Here is a 17,495-nt window from a genome sequence, read left to right as displayed (position 1 = left end):
GATTAGTAAAAGAGTTGGAGTAGACAGCTTTCTATCCAATAGACAACAAGAAATTAGTCCTCGTTACCCTATTTCTTTATAAAAGGAGTTATTAATGCTTTTATAAGCAATGGAATTAGTGGCGGGGTGGCCGGACGCTGTGGCAGAGCGGTTCGAGGCTCTTGAATACGGAACCGTGCTGCTGCTACGGTCGCAGGTTCGAATCCTGCCTCGGGCATGGATATGTGTGATGTCCTTAGGTTAGTTAGGTTTAAGTAGTTCTAAGTCCAGGGGACTGATGACCTCAGATGTTAAGTCCCATAGTGCTTAGAGCCATTTGAACCATTTTTGAAGTGGCAGGGTGGCCGTGTTCGATAAATAATAAATGGGCAGACATTCTCTGCAGCTCATGATGGTTTGGTGATATGGCGCTCTGTAATATCAAATTGTTTAATATGTACTGCTCATTAGATCTATTGAGAAAAGATGAATTTTAAGAGAATCGCACATGCCAGTGATCGAAGCCAGGAAATCACTGTTTGCATGCAGTGCATGACCGTGATATCATTGACAGAGCCAAAAATACTCGCTCATTGTTTTATCGTAGTAATGTGGACCGAAGGAACTCAAGGCTTCACTGCAGGACAGATCTTTCAAGCGTCGGCAGTCAGTAGCCCGAACAAGCCTATCTGCTTCTGGTGTGGGATGGGATGATTAATAAGTGTTATTGCAGGTGTTCTGCCAGCAACAGCCCTTGGCGCACCATTCCTAGTACTGAAGTCGCATTGCAGTGCTTTTAGTGAGTGGAGAATGGGCTACAAGGAGTTTGTGCCTGCGCTCGGCCAGCGGCGAAACAGGCGCACCTATGTATACATCGCCGAAATGGGCTTCTCACAGATCAAAATGTTTCTTTGTTTTAAATAAAGATGTGTTTCCTTCCTTGACACTACGCTGGGTGTAAGAACAGTCTGCGGTAATTGTTAAACAGGGAAGCAGATGATATCAGTATTATTTGTTTATGTCCCTCTGCAGTTTAATTGGTACATAGCAATAGCGTGCTTTGTTTAAAAAGTGAACCTTAACACCTCCACAATTCAGTTGTTACGTTGCAAGAGTGTACATGGTTTTAAAAAATTGGTTCCACACATGTCCTTAAGAGGTTTCTGCCTTGGCCTCATTTTAGAACCTAAACATTCTAAAACGTTTGAAATAAATAGCCCTTGCCATTTCACTTGTATGTTTTTAAATTTCCCACTATTTTTACACTGGACTATGACCACTGTAATGTATTAGTGTCGAAATTGCTTTGGGCGATCATGTTTTCATTGTGGTTGCTCTATTGAGTTATAATTTTGCTAATTAAGGTAAAACTGTATTGGAAAATCATCCAACAGCCACACTGGATGATAAATTATAGCAATAAAATCAAGGATAGCAAATATATAGGTAGCCATCATAAATTATAGCCCTAAGCGTCCTAAATAAACATAAGAAATCCGGAAACAATGCAGGCTGACCGAGAATATATAGGTAGCCGTTACAAATTATAGCGATAAGGGCCCTAAATGAACACAGGATACCTGGCAACAATGCAGGCTGGCTAAGTACCTCCAGGCAATGAGATAACAACACATCTCTGATTCTGAAGTTCCATCATTTACATGGGGAAGGTGTTATCTGGCACCATTGTGCGCTGGCCTCGTACCACCACACTACCTACCACCAACTGCAGGGAATGTTGTATGCTGTAATAGTAGTCAAACATGTGACATCAAGTAGTCCAACAAAGGCTGAGAAATAGAGGAAACAACTGAAAGACAATACGAGCAAACAATATTTGGTAACAAGACACTTTCATTTATCTTACGAAGTGTACTTTGCGACTTCACTTGCCTTGGGCCAATGTATGACTCCGTTCTTCAAAAATTTGGCTCGTAGATGTCTCACAGTCAAGCTGTAAACCGTCTGTTTTATGCCCTGATAAGGTAGTGACCAGTCAGTTCACTAGACTGGTTGAGGGCAGACACGTAATGGGAAGCCGCACTAATAGCATACGTTACACTCTAGCTTAATAGTTTAAATAACTTGTTAATTCAGCAGGACATAGCGTCCTACGGAATGGTGGTCCTTAATTAAACAAGATATGAGTTCATCTGGTAAGAATGCCCCAGTTGCAGCCTAATTATCAGCACACGAGCGATGGTAATTTCCACTTAATATGCTCGAATTTTTACGTCCATTTATACACCAGTTCTTCTAATGCCGCGTCCAGAGACAAATAAATTTTCATGCTCCGACAGCCGAAGTCACAGTCGAAAGTCTCTATTTAGAATCCACAACTTGGCTGCATTCCTGATCGTGAAAAACACAAGTCTCCAATAGTCGTAGGTCATAACAGAACACCACTCTCACAATTAAAAAGAAAAAAAAGAAACAAAAAAAAAACGCTGCCCTCTCTCTCCGATGGCCATAACATAACCTCTCCCTATTTCAGCAGCTCCCAACGGGACATCTTCCACCACAACGTTCACAGACGTCACCAAACTTTAGCCAACTGGATCCCAAGTAGCTCCCTACCACATAACGCACTTCTTACAATACTTCGACACAGTCCGCAGCTCGTGGTCGTGCGGTAGCGTTCTCGCTTCCCGCGCCCGGGTTCCCGGGTTCGATTCCCGGCGGGGTCAGAGATTTTCTCTGCCTCGTGATGATTGGGTGTTGTGTGATGTCCTTAGGTTAGTTAGGTTTAAGTAGTTCTAGGGGACTGATGACCATAGATGTTAAGTCCCATAGTGCTCAGAGCCATTTGAACCAACTTCGACACGTTGTCGGCAATTGAAATGGAGTAAAAATGAACTGGAAATGGAAATGAAGTGCACCACCATTCGTACACTAATAATTCCACAATTAATTTACATATGTTATATGAAACATTATTTGATACCGTGTCTAAGGGCACTAATTATTATTCCTTCAAGCATAGCTGTATGATTTACATAGACAAGGGTGTGCATTTGTCGCACTTTTAATTAAATACTGTCGACAAGATCAGTACTTTCTGGTATGTCACATTTAATGTAGACACTTATCACCATAGCATATTTAATAATAATGTAATCGCCGACCGAAGTGGCCGAGCGGTTCTAGGCGCTACAGTCTGGAACCGCGCGACCACTACGGTCGCAGGATCGAATCCTGTCTCGGGCATGGATGTGTGTGATGTCCTTAGGTTAGTTAGGTTTAAGTAGTTCTAAGTTCTAGGGGACTGATGACCTCAGCAGTTAAGTCCCATAGCGCTCAGAGCCATTTGAACCAATAATGTAATCTACATTGCTACTCGTGATACTGGCTACTATGCAATGCCATTATCCAATATTACGTCTACCTTGTAAGACAGCATTGTTTCTTATTTATGTGTGTAAAATTTTATGGTGTAGAGTCTAGTTATTTATGCCGTGTACATACGATTGTATTTCTTGGATTCGCATACAATTCTTAAGCCTACTGCATCAATATTCTTTGTCTCACTTTAAGCCATTGAAGTGTTCGTTATGTTCAGAACCTTGGTAGTTCCAAACAACTTTTAGCTTCGGCCATCTGTGGCTGTTAGCAGCTCTCTCGGCTTTGACCTGTAGATACCTACCACGTAAGGTTCAAAAATGGTTCAAATGGCTCTGAGCACTATGGGACTTAACATCTGAGGTCATCAGTCCCCTAGAACTAACTACTTAAACCTAACTAATCTAAGGACATCACACACATCCATACCCGAGGCAGGATTCGAACCTGCGACCGTAGCAATCGCGCAGTTCCGGACTGAAGCGCCTAGAACCGCTCGGCCACCGCGGCCGGTGCAAGGGAACCATCCCTGGCGTTTTTCAACAGCTTAAACTGATGGTTATGCTCCTCCGCCACTCCGGCCTTTCCCCAGTACTCGTTGTGGACCGTCTGTTATTATTCACGCTTCTGGATATTACTGCAGCAGCGGAATCCCCAGTTTTAACACACTGACGTCAAATTTCGCCCCGTTGTCCTAACGGATACGTTCGTCGTAGGTCCCACGTAGATTTCTGCGGTTATTTGACGCAGTGTTGATTGTATGTTAGCACTGACAACTCTACGCAAAAGTCGCTACTGTCGGTCGATAAGTGTATGCCGTCGGCTACTACATTGTCGGTGGTGAGAAGTAATGCCTGAAATGTGATATTCTCTTAACGCTGTGGATCTCGGAATACTGAATTCCCTAACGATTTCCGAAATGTAATGTCTCATGCTTCTAGCTCTAACTACCATTCTCAACAGAGGCTGCTAATTCCCGTTGTGCGGCCATAACCACGTCGGAAACCTTTCCAAATGAATCACCTGTATAATGACGGCTCCGCCAGTGCACTGTCCTGTTGTAACTTGTGTACGTGATACTACATCTATACGAAGCATCCTTTGCCCTATAACAGTGATACAAAGCAAAGTCTGACATGTAACATTGTTAAAAAGCACCGTCTGCCACGAGACATTGGTACAGAGCAACGATTCCAAAGAGTTCTAATAAACATCACTAGATGGCAATGGGATCATTATCACAGCGGCGAGCGACCTTAATTAATTACAAGTTCAGCCGATTTGCACGAGATATTAGTTGTAAATTATACACACAAACCTTCACCGCAGATTAGTCTGTGTATTTGTGAAAACTGTAACAAAACCTCTAGAGTAGTTGGTTATAATAGCCCGAACATACAGATAGAACTGCAATGTGGAACTCAGTTTACGGATGTAATGGTAGAAGAGACAGATATATAGAAAGAAAGAAGAAGAAGATAGACAGAAAAGGAGAGGTAGATAAATAGAAGATAATAGTTTCATTAAGTTATTATTTGTCCATATCAATCAATGTTTCGACGTGTGTTACATTTTCTGTCACAAAAAGTAAATGTGCAGTCATCTGTAGCTCTACAGAAAATGGTTCTATATTCTCTAAAATATAACACAAGCAAACAAACTGGGCGAGAATGTATGGAAATTCTAACTTTTAATCTATCGAGGTACCGATACGCAAATTAAAACAACATGTGCATCTATTAGTTTTACATCTGCATCTAGTAATAATAAATAACACACATACATAAATATTCTTAAGAAGTATTGCATAATACCTCCAGGAACACTGACCATTTTGTATGATATCGATATCTTCTATGACATACGAATCGTAAACGTTAGTATGCAGCTGAAATGCGTGTTCTTTGTCCTAGCAGCATTTGGAACAGAAAGTAATAATCTTTCTAATTATTCAAAAATACGCAGATTGGTTTTTACTTTCTCCACAAGTTGTTCCATTCCGTTCATTATGTGGCCGCCATTGTCTATATCGCACTGAACAGAACGTAAGAATCCGTAAACGTCAAACGGATTAGTATAACGTCTAACACAATATTTTAATATATGAGCCATGTTTACTTATTCGTTCCTGAAACAGTTGTTCGCTTGAGGATAGACAGTCAACCCCATTTTATTTTTCCGCAAGTGCTCCTCGCAAGGTTTGAAGCAGTCTCTTTGTCGCCTGTAAAAGTAGGATACAGGTACCAGCGGACTGAAACTGACTGGGGAAGGTCAGTTAGTAGCCCGCAGAGCAGCGGCCGCTTAGCTGCAATGCTGACAACCTCTCTCAGAGAACTCAGCTCCGTTGCTACCCATAGCAATGTCTTAATAGCCCCCTGCCATAAAAGGCTCTATGATTCTATAAGTAGAAGAACCCAGAAAACTATACTCTTGAAAAGCCATTTGAGCGAGTGTAGATTCCTTCGTCTCCGCGAACATATTTCTCAAGCAACTCACAGTTTTTTCTTACTGCACGACGAAGCAAATGCTGATGTGACAGTAAAGCAGAGTCGAGGTGCTCCAATGAATGTACTGTTTGCTTACAGGTCTCACAATTCATGTGCTTCATTACGTTTACGTAAAGTTGCAGGAGCTGTCGCACGCCTTACCAGGGCAACATCAAAACCTGTGAATGCCAAGTCTCTAACAGCATTAGTTCGACTAGGGGACAGCTTACAGAAAACTTGCTAACAAAATTATTTCTAAAATTTATGCAACTGACTAATATTCTGTATACAACCATAGCGGCCATAGCTACGTTCTTCAACAGTTAGTGGGAAGTAGTACAGAAAGAAAGATTAGGGTTTAACAACCCGTCGATGACAATGTCCTTAGAAGCCTAGAGCAGCCACAAACAGGACAAGCATCACAAGTAAATTGGTCGTTCCCATTTTAGAGAAACCACACCAACTTACACCTAAATCTATTTAGGACATCCTAAAAAAACTGAACTGTGAATGACTGTAGTGGAATTTGAACGCCCAATTTGAGTCCAGTTTCTTAACCACACCACAGTACAAATGCACGTTACCATCGACCACAGAGTTAATGAACCACAATAAGAGTTACTCTCGTTACCCAAATACCTGAAACTATCAACTTGTGTAACCATCTCATACGTCAGACGAACATCAGTTAGTAGGCTCGTACGTTTACGTATAGATGTATCACCCAATACACAGAATATACCTCGTCCGAAGACAGTCCTTTCACAACGGTTTGATGGATGATAACACAAGGCTTCGTTTTAAAAACATTTTTCAGATGATTTATCAAAAATTTGTGTTCCAAATTCAATTTGTAACGCAGATGCCTTAAATTACTTTCATTTTGTTCTATCTCGTCACGATTTTTCACAAAATAAGATCTCATATTTTAGAGATTTAAGTAAATGAAGCACAAAAATTAAAATAAAATTTGAATCAAGGTCTATATTTTTGTAATTATTGTTTCATTTTTAGGCACATAATGAAAATGCTATAAAAAGTTCTCTAAGCAACACTGGATATTTTCTTATATTTAATTTTCAAATTTTCTCATTTTTGATTTCCTCGCAGATTTTTCATCTTCAGTGTACCTCTTCAATATCCAAAAATAGTAGGCAATACACTTTCACTCCATCTTTCCTGGCACATCTTCTCCACATCAATGCCCTGGCGGAAGCCTTCTCATTTTTCCATTTTTTTCTTTTTACACATTTCGATATGGCTAGGAACTGTGCATGTTGAGTCCGCAGCTCGTGGTCGTGCGGTAGCGTTCTCGCTTCCCACGCCCGCGTTCCCGGGTTCGATTCCCGGCGGGGTCAGAGATTTTCTCTGCCTCGTGATGACTGGGTGTTGTGTGATGTCCTTAGGTTAGTTAGGTTTAAGTAGTTCTAAGTTCTAGGGGACTGATGACCATAGATGTTAAGTCCTATAGTGCTCAGAGCCATTTGAACCTTTTTTTTTTTTTTTTGTTTTGTGCATGTTGCGAGCGGACATAATGAGAATTGGCTGCTGTCCATTAACAGCTGGAAGCTGTGTTGGCTACCGCTGACATACTTCTGGCTAATGCTCAAAGTCCGGCGACATAGGGGTGCTGTTGACGAGACCTGCGACACCTTTGGTGCCGTTGGAATGCCCTGGTGACCCGAGTGTCGCTGCATCTTCTGATACGCAACATCTGACCGGCCCGTCCTCACTCGAAAGTGAGTGGCATACAGTGGTGGGTTCGCGTGTCACTGGACAGAAGATGAAAGAGGGATTAGGTCGCGCCGGCCGCGGTGGTCTAGCGGTTCAGGCGCTCAGTCCGGAACCGCGGGACTGCTACGGTCGCAGGTTCGAATCCTGCCTCGGGCATGGATGTGTGTGATGTCCTTAGGTTAGTTAGGTTTAAGTAGTTCTAAGTTCTAGGGGACTGATGACCGCAGATGTTAAGTCCCATAGTGCTCAGAGCCATTTGAACCATTGTTTGATTAGGTCGCGCGGCTGGCTCCATACGTCTTAGCAACAGGTACGAAGTGCTACCCAGTGTTGATGATAACTCTGAGCCAGCACGGTGTATCTCTCCTGTCGGACCTACGGCCGATTTTCCCGCCCAGTTCGGACACGAGGATGGTTATGGTTCCCATTGAGAGCTCCAATATTAAGCGGGTGATGGAGTTCCTCTGGGAAATAGCAGGCAAGGTGGGAAAGAATGCCACTGTGCCCTCGATATGTTTGAGGGGTCTCGTCCGTGATGTGGAGGAGGGCCTGCCAGCAGCTATCGTGTGCACTGGGTGCAACCGACTACATGTAGTGGCACATGTCGGCACGAATGACGCCTACCGCTTGGGTTCTGAGATCATCGTAGGCTCCCTTCGGCGGATGGCTGATTTGGTGAAGGTAACTAGCATCGCACGCGGGGTGAAAGCTAAGCTGTCTATTTGTAGCATCGCACTCAGGGTCGGTCACGGTCCTCTGGTTTGGAGCAGAGTGGAAGGTCCAAATCAGAGTCTCAGACGATTCTGCGACGGTATCGGATGTGAATTTCTCGACCTCCGCTATCGGGTGCAGAATTGTAGGGTTCCACTTAATAGGTCAGGCGTACACTACACGTAGGAAACGTCTACTACGGTACCGGAGTATGTGTGGCGTGCACATGGGGCTACTTTAGGTTAGAGGAACTTTCCTTGGGATCAAAGACGATTTGCCTGATACATTAGCCACAATGTCCACAGAGAATCTTCGTCGTCGCACACCTGTGCTACAAAGGTTAATGTGACTTTAGTAAACTGCAGGAGCATCCAAGGAAAGGTCCCAGAATTAGTATCGCTTACTGAAAGTTATAATGCACAGATAGTATTAGGAACAGAAAGTTGGTTGAAACCGGACGATAATGACAACGAAATCCTAAGTTCAGACTCGAATAGTTACATAAGAATAGGTTAGTTGCCAACGACTGCGGCACATTTTTGCAGTAAGAAATTCGATGACATCTAGTGAGGTTATCACGGATTACGATTGTGCATTAATCTAGGTGAAGTTAAGTATCAAAGATCGGTAAAAAATGGTAATCGAATGCTTTTGTAGACCACCTGGGAGGTCTTCAGATAGAACTTGCAGAATATCGTTAATAATTTTCCTGATTATGTGCCGGCCGGTGTGGCCTTTGCGGTTCTAGGCGCTTCAGTCTGGAACCGCGTGACCGCTCCGGTCGCAGGTTCGAATCCTGCCTCGGGCATGGATGTGTATGATGTCCTTGGGTTAGTTAGGTTTAAGTAGTTCTAAGTTCTAGGGGACTGATGACCACAGCAGTTAAGTCCCATAGTGCTCAGAGCCATTTGAACCATTTTTGAACCTGATTATGTCATTGTAATAGGGTGTGACTTCAACTCTCCAGGTTTAGACTGGGAATGTCATGCTGTCAAAACTGGTGCCAGAGACAGGGATTCGTGTCTCATTGTTCTGGATATCTTGTCCGAAAATTAATTTGAGCAGGTAGTTAGTGAACCAACTCGTTAGGGTAACGTCTTAGGCATGCTGGCAAAGAAACAGACTAAACTTATAGAATCAGTTAACGTAGAGGATGTTATCAGTGATCATGAGGCTGTGATAGCCTCTATGACAACGTATCTTACAAAGAATGTTAAGAAAGGTAGAAAGATATTTTTGCTTAGCAAGGCTGACAGGATGCAAATTGCAGAGTGTCTGAGCAATCAGTATCAAATATTCGGTGAAGAAGACGATGATGTTACAGACCAATGTCCTTAACATCGGTTTGTTGCAGGATTCTCGAACATATTCTCAGTTCGAATACAATGAATTTCCTTGAGACAGAGAAGTTGCTGTCCATGCATCAGCACGGCTTTAGAAAGCATCGCTCCTGCGAAACGCAACTCTCTCTTTTTTCACATGATATCTTGCGAACCATGGATGAAGGGTATCAGACGGACTTCCGGAAAGCGTTTGGCCGGCCGGAGTGGCCGTACGGTTCTAGGCGCTACAGTCTGGAACCGGGCGACCGCAACGGTCGCAGGTTCGAATCCTGCCTCGGGCATGGATGTGTGTGATGTTCTTAGGTTAGTAAGGTTTAATTAGTTCTAAGTTCTAGGCGACTGATGACCTCAGAAGTTAAGTCGCATAGTGTTCAGAGCCATTTGAACCAACCGGAAAGCGTTTGACTCGGTGCCCCACTGCAGACTCCTAACTAAGGTACGAGCATATGTGATTGGTTCCCAAGTATGTGAGTGGCTCGAAGACTTCTTAAGTAATAGAACCCAGTACGTTGTCCTCGATGGTGAGTGTTCATCGGAGGTGAGGGTATCGTCTGGAGTGCCCCAGGGAAGCGTGGTGGGTCCGCTGTTGTTTTCTATGTACATAAATGATCTTTTGGATAGGGTGGATAGCAATGTGCGGCTGTTTGCTGATGATGCTGTGGTGTACGGGAAGGTGTCGTCGTTGAGTGACTGTAGGAGGATACAAGATGACTTGGACAAGATTTGTGATTGGTGTAAAGAATGGCAGCTAACTCTAAATATAGATAAATGTAAATTAATGCAGACGAACAGGAAAAAGAATTCCGTAATGTTTAAATACTCCATTAGTAGTGTAGCGCTTGACACAGTCACGTAGATTAAATATTTGGGCGTAACATTGCAGAGCGATATGAAGTGGGAGAAGCGTATGATGGCAGTTGTGGGGAAGGCGGATAGTCGTCTTCGGTTCATTGGTAGAATTTTGGAAAGATGTGGTTCATCTGCAAAGGAGACCGCTTATAAAACACTAATACGATCTATTCTCGAGTACTGCCCGAGCGTTTGGGATCCCTATCAGGTCGGATTGAGGGAGGACATAGAAGCAATTCAAAGGCGGGCTGCTAGATTTGTTACTGGTAGGTTTGATCATCACGCGAGTGTTACGGAAAAGCTTCAGGAACTCGGGTGGGAGTCTCTGGAGGAAAGGAGGCGTTCTTTTCGTGAGTCGCTACTGAGGAAATTTAGAGAACCAGCATTTGAGGCTGACTGCAGTACAATTTTACTGCCGCCAACTTATATTTCGCGGAAAGACCACAAAGATAAGGTAAGGGAGATTAGGGCTCGTACAGAGGCATACAGGCAGTCATTTTTCCCTCGTTCTGTTTGGGAGTGGAACAGGGAGAGAAGATGCTAGTTGTGGTACGAGGTACCCTCCGCCACGCACCGTATGGTGGATTGCGGAGTATGTATGTAGATGTAGGATGTGGAAAACAAATGGAAGAAAATTCAAAGACATTATGCAGTATGTGCTAGACAAGTATGTTCCGAGTAAGGTCTTAAGGGATGGGAAAGAAATAATAGCCGTGTTAGAAAATTGTTACGTAAATAGAGTGAAGAGTGAACTTCATCTCAGATTCAAGAGAAGTGAAAACCTAGATGACAAACAAAATCTGAACGAAGTGAAAAAGAGCGTAAGGAGAGCAATTAAAAAAAATGGCTCTGAGCACTATGGGACTTAACATTGGAGGTCATCAGTCCCCTAGACTTACAACTGCTTAAACCTTACTAACCTAAGGACATCACACACATCCATGCCCGAGGCAGGATTCGAACCTGCGACCGTAGCAGCAGCGCGGTTCCCAACTGAAGCACCTAGAACCGCTCGGCCACAGCGGCCGGCTAGCAATTAAAAAAGCGTTCAGTGACATTGAAAGTAAAACTCTGTCAAACGACATCGGTAAAAACCCTAAGAGGTTTTGGTCGTATGTAAAATCAGTAAGTGAGTCAAAATCATCTATTCATTCACTCAGTGACCTGCCTAGCACCGAAACGGGAGATTACAGAGAAGGCCGAAATACTGAATTCAGTCTTCCGGAATTGTTTCACCCCGGGTTATCGTAACACGGTCCCTCCTTACAATAGTCGTACGAACGATTATTGAGATAACCTACCTCGAAATAGAGAAACAACTGTAATCGCTTAGTAGTGGAAAGGTGTCAGCACCAGATGAGATACTTATAAGATTTTACAAAGACTATAAGAAAGAACTTGCTCCCCTTCTAGCAGTAATTTATCGTAGGTCATCTGAGGAACGAAGGGGACCTAGCGATTGGAAGAAAGCACAAGTAATTTCCGTTTTTAAGAAGAGCCGTGGGACAGATCCACACAATTACAGAGCTTTATCGTTGACGTAAATCTGTTGTAGAATTATGGAACATGTTTTATGCTCAAGAATTATGACGTTTTTGGAGTATGAAAACCTCCTGTAAAAAAATCAACACGTATTCCACAAACAGAGAGCCTGCAAAACCCAGCTCGTTCTGTTCCTCCATGACAGCCACAGCGCCATAGAAAACGGCGTTCAAGTTGATGCCGTATTCCTTTACTTCAAAAAGCAATTTGACGCCGTCCAGCATTGCCATTTAGAGAAAAAAATACGAGATTATCGAATTTCGGACCAGATTTGCGGCCGGCCGGAGTGGACGAGCGGTTCTAGGCGCTACAGTCTGGAACCGCGCAACCGCTGCGGTCGCAGGTTCGAATCCTGCCTCGGGCATGGATGTGTGTGATGTCCTTAGGTTAGTTAGGTTTAAGTAGTTCTAAGTTCTAGGGGACTGATGACCTCAGAAGTTAAATCCCATAGTGCTCAGAACCATTTGAACGAGATTTGCGGCTGGGTTCAAAACACCCTTGGGGACAGAACTCAACTCGTCGCTCTTAACGGAGCAAAATCGACAGATGTAAAGGTAATTTCCGAAGTACGCCAAGGATGTGTAAACAGTAACGGTCCTATCACACATCGCCGCGCGGTTGCAGGCCCCATGTCATGAATCGGGCGGCCACCCCAGCCGGAGTTTCGAGTCCTCCCTCGGGCATGGGTGTGTGTGTTGTCTTTAGCGTAAGTTACTTGAAGTAGTGTGTAAGTCTAGGAACCGATGACCTCGGCAGTTTGGTCCTATAGAAATTTACACGCATTCACACACACTGTAAGTAGGCTGTTTAGGTTTTTATGTTGGTAACGCCACGTAGCGCTCTATATGAAAATCACTGGCTGTGCTGTGTGCAGTCTGTGGCTGGTTTGCATTCTTGGAATTTGCTATTGTAGTGTTGGGCAGTTGGCTGTTAACAGCGCGTAGCATTGCGCAGTTGGAGGTGAGCCGCCAGCAGTGGTGGATGTGGCGAGAGAGATGGCGGAGTTTTGAGAGCGGATGATCTGGACGTGTGTCCATCAGAGACAGTAAACTTGTAAGACTGGATTTCATGAACTGATATATATATATATATATATATATATATATATATATATATATATATATATTATGACTTTTGAACACTATTAAGTAAATACATTGTTTGTTCTTTATAAAAATCTTTCATTTGCTAACTATGCCTATCAGTAGTTAGTGACTTCAGTAGTTAGAATCTTTTATTTAGCTGGCAGTATTGGCGCTCGCTGTACTGCAGTAGTTCGAGTAATGAAGATTTTTGTGAGGTAAGTGACTCATGAAAGGTATAGGTTACTGTTAATCAGGGCCATTCTTTTGTAGGGATTATTAAAAGTCAGACTGCGTTACGCTAAAAATATTGTGTCTCAGTTTAGTGATGATCAGAATAAGTAAAGAGAGAAATGTCTGAGCACGTTCAGTTTTGCTCAGCTGTTTGGAAATCAAATAACGTAAGAGGTTTATCAGCACAGTAATTCATAAATTTTTCTAGGGGGTTATATACAAAATGTACCCTCCGCCACACGTCATTAAGTGGATTGCGGAGTATGATGTAGATACAGATGTAATGTAACACCTAAGATACAACCAGTTTTCTTCAAATTTACCAGCATAGTTTTTAAAATGTTCTTTTAATTTAGGTATTTTTTACTTTCTAGAAGATTTTCAGTCCGACCACGAAAATTGATAACGGTCGAGAGTGCGGTGTGCTGACCACATGCCGCTCCGTATCCGCATCCGGTGACGCCTATGGACTGAAGATGTCACGGCTGCCAGTCGGTACCGCTGGGCCTTCAAAGCCTGTTTGGACGACGTTTGTTTTGTTTGCTTTAGAAAATTTTCAATCGGAGAACTTACGCCAATATATGCACGTTTCCTCTCAGCTTCATGGTTCTTCATTACTTTCGGAATTGAAGACCAAAAAGTTCCAGCTCCCAGTCCTTATTAACTTACGAAGGAAAATTTTATAGAAAGGTGCCTGAAACAGGATCTATGGTGTGAGAAAGCCAGCACAAACTGCTTCATCTAGTTCAATTTGATATGTAATGGTGGAAATATGAGAGCGTCCTGTAAGTAATGCCTGTGAATTTTTATGTGAAAACTCTTAAAGCTTTTTAAACAAAACAAAAACATAACTAACAGTCTACATCTTTATTCTTCATTGTTACATATTTACTTCTCAACATAGTCACTCTGGCGACGAACACATTTCCCTCAACGAGAGACTAATTGATACCGTCACTATAGAACGTTTGACTTTGTTGACGGAGGCAGAATCTCACCTCTCCTAGCACCGCTTCATCACTATCAAAGTGAAGTCCTCGAAGGTTTTGGAAATAGAATAAAATCGTATGGGGCTGAGTCGGGACTATATGGAAGATGATCGATGACAGTGAACCTAAGGTGTTGGATTGTTGCAGACTCCGCAGCGCTCGTGTGTGGTCTGGCATTCTCATTCTACAGGGAAGGATGCTCCATGTGTAGACGAACTTTTCGAATTCGAACTCTATTACAGCACGCTGTTTCTCAACAACCGCCATAGTTATGTTACACACCGCCATGTTACACGCTACATTTCGGAGCCCTATAACGACAGAGGACTGCAAATATGTAAACTTGAAGAATAAAGATGTAGAATGTTAATAATGTTTGCTTTAGTCAAAAAGCTTTAAGAGTTTTTACATAAAAGATCCGGAGGAGTTACTTTTCAGGGCCCCTTCGTAATATTTTTTGTGGTCAACAAGCAATTCATGAGAGATTTTTTCAATACTAGGCAGAAAATGTGTCTGACTTAGTAAAACCTTCCTTTCTTTCTTTTCTTTTTCTTTTCCTGTAGGCCTTTATCCCGCAGGAACGCAGGGTCGGCCGTGTTATGACGGATTTGGCAATGTTAGTGGCAGAGGGTGGCCGGATGCCCTTCCTGCCGCCACCCCGAACACCCCAGGATGGAATAAGTGTACCCCAGCTGTCTGTGTCTAGTGTAAGTCATGAAAGAGTGCGAACGTTTTCAAATGTCTGTGAGTCGTGTAACTGAAGCGGAACGTGGGGACCAGCCCGATATTCACCTAGCAGGATGTGGAAAACCGCCTAAAACCACATCCAGTCTGGCCGGCATACCGGCCCTCGTCGTTAATCCGCCGGGCGGATTCGATCCGGGGCTGGCGCGCCTACCCGAGTCCAGGAAGCAGCGCATTAGCGCTCTCGGCTACCCTGGCGGGTCTGACTTAGTAAAACATTTACACTACAGTTATTTTGCTTCGTCCAACCACCCTTTTTCCAATCAAAGCAAGGAATTTTCGTGTACCCAGCTTGCTACCCTAATAAAATTTCTATAACTAACAATGAACTTCATTCATATAGGAACAAACCCGTGTACGATAGAAGAAAACTGATAACAGTTTTAAAGTCAGCATAAAATGTTAATCAGGTGCACATATTTACTATCGATCTTCTGATATCATGGAGACTGATGTAATAGCTTCTTCCTTTTGGCAAAAGAAGTCTCCTTTTAGTTTTCAGCTAAAGGGGGACACACCAGTTAAGAGAAATATCCTTCTGCCTTTCCCGTCTATGGAACTTTAAATTGTAGCTATATTTCTTCTTCAATCGATCCGCAGTCCAGCTTATATGTTGATGTGATCATTGCTGACACTGCCTCACAAGCAGCGTGACTTTTCGGATCATTTCGAAACGTCGTCAATAGAATTTAGAGATAATTTGCAGGCGAAAATTCCTCTTCCATATTTTCTTTTTTTAGGTTGGTCATCGGTTTAGTCAATGATGAATTCCGGTGGCCGAAACAGGCAGCCACGCGCGTGTCGCAACAAACAGCCGCCAGATCCCCTCTTTGTTCGTACTGACAATACGCGGAGGATGAATACAAATGAAATTATGCCCAGTGCGTTCGATGATGCTTTTCGTGTATTTTGCGACCAATATACACCGTTTAGACGAAGTAGGGCTATGGATTCTGTATGGTGTGATCATTTTATATACAGATTACTTAATTTTGTGTTATTCCGACTAGTTCTTGTGATCTGGTAGAAAATTTTTCGATTCTTTTCATGAATGTCTGTATGTCGTTCGATTTTCCATATACATCGAAAAGGTATTCTGCTTAAACCAAGCGTATTACAGTCATATTGGTTCAAATGGCTCTGAGCATTATGGGACTCAACATCTTAGGTCATAAGTCCCCTAGAACTTAGAACTACTTAAACCTAACTAACCTAAGGACATCACACACACCCATGCCCGAGGCAGCATTCGAACCTGAGACCGTAGCAGTCCCGCGGTTCCGGACTGCAGCGCCAGAACCGCTAGACCACCGCGGCCGGCACAGTCATATTGGTTTGCATATGATAACTTCGAGCAGCACCATACTCAACTTTCGTGACAGTTGCCGCGGTTCCGGACTGCAGCGCCAGAACCGCTAGACCACCGCGGCCGGCACAGTCATATTGGTTTGCATATGATAACTTCGAGCAGCACCATACTCAACTTTCGTGACAGTTGCCGCGGTTCCGGACTGCAGCGCCAGAACCGCTAGACCACCGCGGCCGGCACAGTCATATTGGTTTGCATATGATAACTTCGAGCAGCACCATACTCAACTTTCGTGACAGTTGCCTTGTTTTGCAGAGCAGCTTCTTTTGTAAAGAAGTGTAGAGGTGATTTCGCTTGCTGACTGGGTTCTACGTAGTATGTACTCATTTTTAATAGTGGACGGAACGGTGGTACGTTGAAATGCTGTAAATAAAAGTGTGACGTCACGTTCTACAGTCTACACGGGTGTTTCCATCATGGACATTTGCTTGGAAACCCTATCATTTAACTAACTGTATCTTATTTTATGACGAGAGGATGTCCCAGTAATTAGCAACGGGCTTACATTGCATGACGGTAGAGATCGTGTAGTATTTATTTTAAATGAATCCTCTCTTAGTTGTTAGTGAGCCGGCCGGTGTGGCCGAGCGGTTCTAGGCGCTTCAGTCTGTAACGGCGCGACCGCTACGGTCGCAGGTTCAAATCCTGCCTCGGGCATGGATGTGTGTGATGTCCTTAGGTTAGTTAGGTTTAAGTAGTTCTAAGTTCTAGGGGACTAATGACCTGAGACGTTAAGTCCCATAGTGCTCAGAGCCATTTGAACCAGTTGTTAGTGTGTATATTTTAATGTGTATCTCTGATCAATCTCTCTTCCAAATTCTAAAGGTGGCAGGGGTAAAATACAGGGAGCGAAAGGCTATTTACAATTTGTACAGAAACCAGATGGCAGTTAAGAGGGACGAGGGACATGAAAGGGAAGCAGTGGTTGGGAAGGGAGTAAGACAGGGTTGTAGTCTCTCCCCGATGATATTCAATCTGTATATTGAGCAAGCAGCAAAGGAAACAAAAGAAAACTTCGGAGTAGGTATTAAAATTCATGGAGAAGAAATAAAAACTTTGAGGTTCGCCGATGACATTGTAATTCTGTCAGAGAC

Source organism: Schistocerca piceifrons, chromosome X (assembly GCF_021461385.2).
Source record: "Schistocerca piceifrons isolate TAMUIC-IGC-003096 chromosome X, iqSchPice1.1, whole genome shotgun sequence".
In the NCBI taxonomy this organism is placed as follows: Eukaryota; Metazoa; Arthropoda; class Insecta; order Orthoptera; family Acrididae; genus Schistocerca; species Schistocerca piceifrons.
Note: the sequence above shows the minus strand (reverse complement) of the source record.